Raw genomic sequence first — 5,631 nt, 5'->3', positions numbered from 1 at the left:
GTGCCATGCCGGCGTTGCCTTTTTTAAAGCCTTCTCTCGACCACGCGGTGGTCAGTGAGAATTCCCACTCTATTGGTGTCGCTAATCAGAGCTGTCTTGTCGATCATGGCGTTGCCAATGAGATTTAGTCTTATTAGTGTGCCCAATCAGAATTCTTCTTTAGTTTATGGTAATTCTAATCACGGCGCCTTTCGAGTGGTGGGGTCTCCCACCAGTGAGTCTTTCCATGATGGAAGCGCCAATGAGAGCGGGTATTGCTCAACTCCCTTCCATGATGGGGGGTCTTGATACCGCGCTTTTCCCTCTCCATCCTAGCATTGTTGCATGCATTTCTTATAATCATGCGCGTTGCGATAGGTCAGTGTTGTGAAGGTTAGGTGTAGCATTGTTTTTGAGTGTATCATCTGGCTTGTATTTTTCAGGCTAATTTTATGATTTGTGTACGCCAGATGTTTTATGATTTGTCGTCGATAGAGGCTTTATGGCGAGGCCGTGTCAAATGTCTCGTAGCATTAGTTTTATGACTTGTTTTGCTGGACACTTGGAGCCTTGTTCTCGCCAGATGTGTTTATGAAGTTTATTTTCTTAAGATATTCGAAGTTTTGCTGAATTGTTTAGATTTAGTTAATCCGAGGCGCGTTTTTGAATGTTATTACTCGCGTAACCGGGAGTTGCCTTTTTCAGAACTCTTATCTCCAGATGTTTAATGAGCTGGGAGTTTTTTTACATTCTTGAACAAATTTACTTTTTTATTAAATATAATTACATACATGTATTATAATTATATCAGTGCTGATTCAAATAATAATTTTTATTAAATAAATTACAATATGTTGTTAAAAATTAATTATGTATATAATATGTATATAATTTAGAAATTTATATTTTAATATAATATGCTAATATAAATTATATGCCATTACAAGATTGTGCATATAACACTGTTTCTAGATTAATCTATATTCTTTCTCAGTTTGAGGATCCGAAACGTATAATTAAACATAAGCTATAAAATTTTAATATTTTTTAAATTATAAAAAATATATTGCACTATTATCTACATCTATATGCGCCGACTATCTTTAATTTACGTAAAAAAGTTTACGTCTACTACTTAAACAGACAATAATTTTGTGCTACACGTTCTCCTGAGTATAAGTGCAATATGAAATTCACGTTTTAAATTAATATTTCATTTTTGAGTTGTTTAATACTAATTTACAAAACTATATTTATTAAGAATAATATAATAACAATTTATAATAACAATAATAACAATAATTAAATTAATTTATTTATGGAATAAAATTATTTAGAATTACATAAAATATATTTAAGGTGACTGTTTCGAATTCCAGCCACCCGGTGTGGTCAGGAGACTACGGTTGTTGGATTAGACCATACAACCGGTTTAACGGCAGAAAGGGGGGATAAGTGAGAGGTTAATGCATCAATTCAGTATAAGCACAATTGGTTTTCGTGACTTTTATTTAAGGTTATGTTACAATTTGATCAATGTTTCACCGTTAATTGTACGCATTGTTGAGCTCGTCCTGACAGTTGGCAGAGAAATTAGAGTCTGTTGTCTGGGTGTGCAAGGCGAGACTGGTCTCATCTGCAGGCGTGTGACAAGTTGTAGCGCCCTTGTGGCAATATTACGGAAATTTCTCTCTCTCTCTGCAGGCGTGTTTATTTATAGCAACGCCTCTCTGTAATAGATGTCAAAATTAAGTTCGCTGGAGATGCGTGGACAATGGCGAAGCTCCTTAGCGATATAATTGGACCAGTCTCGCAGTAGGTAGATTGTGATCAATTGCGTCAGGTAGGTAAACTATCATTATCCATGCTAGAGGCGCATAGCAAATGGCGGCGCCTTCGTAGTAGTCTGAATAAAAATCGAAATCGCTGAAGGCTTACCGCGAGCGATTTGTGCCTGGTGGAAATAATGGTAAGTATGACTGAGGCGTACGGCAAATGGCGGCGCCCCCGTAGCGCTCTGATAAGAATCAAGTTGCAGAGGGCTCACCGCGAGCGATTTGCGGCGGACAGCAATAAATTCATAATTAATAAATGGTATACCTTTGCCCGGATCTCTGTAGACAGACGTGTAGAACTTCGCTTAGATGTGACTTGCACTATTTCTTCTAGACTCACTCAACAAGACTGATTTGCTTTGACGTGCACTGCCCCTAATATATGCGACCGCTTGTCGTTGAGTCTGTCGGTAACACCTTTAGTGTTGCTATGCCGAAAATTCCCGGGTTCCGTTAAATTTTTAGTTTCTTAGGCAAAGGCTTTAAGATTTACTGAGACTTTTCGTACCAAATTTTTATGAATAATAGTCGACTACACAAAGCATGGTATATGACCCTTCTACACTTGAAGGTATATCATCTGTCTTTATTGAGAATAAATGCCAGACAGACATTCCCATACTCCTCTTATGAGTATGGCCGATTCTCCTTACTAACTACCACACAGACATTCTCATACTCCCCTTATGAGTATGGTAGATTCTCTCTGCTAATCACCGCTAACTACCACTACCAAGAAGCAGGATCAACATAAAATCAGTCTACTTCAAAAATATACAGCTCTAGTGTATGACCCGAGTATTTCAAGTATAACTATTAATATATAAAGGATATTAACATGTCAACGTCACTTATTAATCTTATGAATGGTTGAACAATCGTATTTCACTATTAAGATTCAATATACTTGATCGCCATAATAAAAAAATCTAAAACACTATTAAGAGGATGGCAGTTAATATGAATAGTGCAACGTCTGCAGAAAGACTTAGATATTTTTCTATAGATAATCATACTCGCAAACTTGCCACTGCAAGAGCAAGAAATTTTTCACTTATAATGGAAAGTATACAAGTTTTTCCACTTATTATTTCAAATAAAAAGTTGACATATATGTATCTCAATAGTTAGTATAACTTACAGGATAAATGAAATTGTACTTAATAAAATGCTATTACTTAATGCTTGAATGTGTAATATAAAACAACTTGTTAATAAATATTATTGAATATAAAATAAAACACGTATATCTACAAATAATTATCTAAAAAATTGAACTTAAATAAATCATGAACATGCAATATTCTTACATATTTAAAAAAAAATAATATTTTTAAATTATTTAAATAAATAGAATTAAATTAAGTTAGTTAAATATTTTGTACAGTAACTTTGTACATTAGCTGTATCTACTATATTTAGCTTTTAATATTATTAATGATTGATTAAATAAAATATGTCTCTAGAGTTGCATTTGTAATTTATCAAATAATAATTGGCCACACAAAATTTTATAAATGAAGATATTCTACTTAATAGCTCTTAGATAAATAATAAGAATCTTTTTTCGCGCTCAGTTTTCTATTATATTACCAACCAAAATTGCTAATCAAAACTAATGAAAAGCATTTAATTACTTCTTATATTATTTAGTATGATGGAAGGCAAATCTAAATTACCAAAACACAATCAATACTTGCAATATATCTATAATCAATACAAACATTATTCTTCTACCATTATAAAAAGATATCTTACAAACGATAGTATCATTGACTTTAGAAAAATAATAAAAAAAAAAATATTTTTATTTATATATAAATTCAAAAAGTTTCAATTTATATTAAAACGAATCTATTTTAATAATAATAATATTTTAATATAAGCCAAAATGAATGTAATTCAATATTCTTAATTGATTAAAAAATAAGTAATATTTACTTATTAATATTAAATTAAGTAATAAAATTTTTTTTTATTTTTATCATAAAATAACACATTAATATATATTATTTGTATTTATTTAGTACTTTTCAAATGACTTCAAATTAATTTTTATTTAAGATATTCAAGTATAATATTAATAAAATAATAAAATAATTGTAAAACTGTTTTCATTATAAGTACATAATAATAATAATTTGTCCATTAATTCCAAATAAAAAACACAAATATAAAATTTTAGTATAAAATTTCTTTTTTTATGAATTTTACAAAATGAATATAGATTTTCATTTAAAAATTACATTTTTAAAAAGTCAAGGCTGAAATTATTATCCATCTAGCAATACCGATAATTATTTATACTTGTATTTGTTCACATTACAGTTGGTATATTACATAAATAAATCTCTTCATACTAAATTATATCTTTTACATTAAAAATTTCGTTTTATTTGTGATTAGGACAACTGCATTAGTCAATGTGGTGTATAATTCGTTGCCGTGTCAATGTAAGACATTTTCTGCAGATGCAGTGAACTTATTATATGCAGAATTACCATTCGAGCAAGTAATGTTGATGTTCAAACAACAATCAACTACAGGTGTCGCATATTTTATTACAAGAATGATTTACTTTGTCGAATGATCTGCAAATAATGCTGGAATAAACAAACAAAGAATAGATTAAATTTCAAAGAAATATATCTCTTCTTAAGAGGCTGCACATTGGCTGAATAACGGACTAACTCAATGTTTTCATTACATAATGATAACTATTTGTTACGTTTTAATCACAAATTTTATGATATATAACTGTGTTAATAATGCTTTAATCATTTTCGAATATAATATAAAATAAAAATTATTTTTACCCATTCAGAATTATATGCAAAATTGTAGATGGTTATAAATGCTTATATATAATTAAATATATAATAATTTAATACTACGTAATTCATTTTAGTATCTCTGAGTTCATATTATTTCTAGAATAACATTTGAATATTATATTCAAATTAATATAATAATATATTAAAATCTTATTATGCTCCTTTATCATAAGCTTTTCAATATAATATTTAAATATTTAAGACTATATTTCAAAGATGTCATCAATAATCTTTTCATACATTGATAATTTGTTGAAGTGCTTTATATGCATTATAGTGTTCTAGTAACATTGTCTATGTAGATAAGGTAACTTATATTTATTTATTTTTAGATGCAATTATTAACAAAATTTCAGTTTAAAATTGATAGCATTATATAAAAAATAACTAATAAATACAGATTTTGTATTAAAAATATTTATCAAGGGTTCTAATTACAAGTAAAATATATTTTTAAAAACTAAGAAACCGAGGTGACATTGGTATTAACCAAATTCACTGGTGTATATTAAAATTTCTTTTTTACAAGTGTAGTAGCAATTTCTTAATTAGTTTATTGTTTTAATTTGAGTTTATTTTTTGAAAATAAATTTTGAAATTATTTTTCTATTTGTATATGTTTAATATTTGATTCTAAAAATTTATAAAAATATTAATTATTAATTACATTTTTTTGACATATTATAAATTTAAAAAATCAATCATAGTAATATAAAGACAATATATATTAAAGGATATATTAAATCAATTTTATAAGCAATAATTAATCAATTCAATTATTTAATTATTGTATTTATTAAAAATTATCAATTCTTTATTTTTTTCCTATATAATTTTCGTATACAGGAGTATGCAGGTGCTTATTTTGCTAATGGCATAAAGGTATACTATTGTATACTTTAACAATGGCAATTATTAATTATTAGAAATATTACATAATTTTTTAATTTACAGAGAATTATAAAAATATTTTTAAGTGATGA

This window comes from Ceratosolen solmsi, unplaced genomic scaffold (assembly GCF_000503995.2).
Source record: "Ceratosolen solmsi marchali unplaced genomic scaffold, CerSol_1.0 scaffold29, whole genome shotgun sequence".
In the NCBI taxonomy this organism is placed as follows: Eukaryota; Metazoa; Arthropoda; class Insecta; order Hymenoptera; family Agaonidae; genus Ceratosolen; species Ceratosolen solmsi.
Note: the sequence above shows the minus strand (reverse complement) of the source record.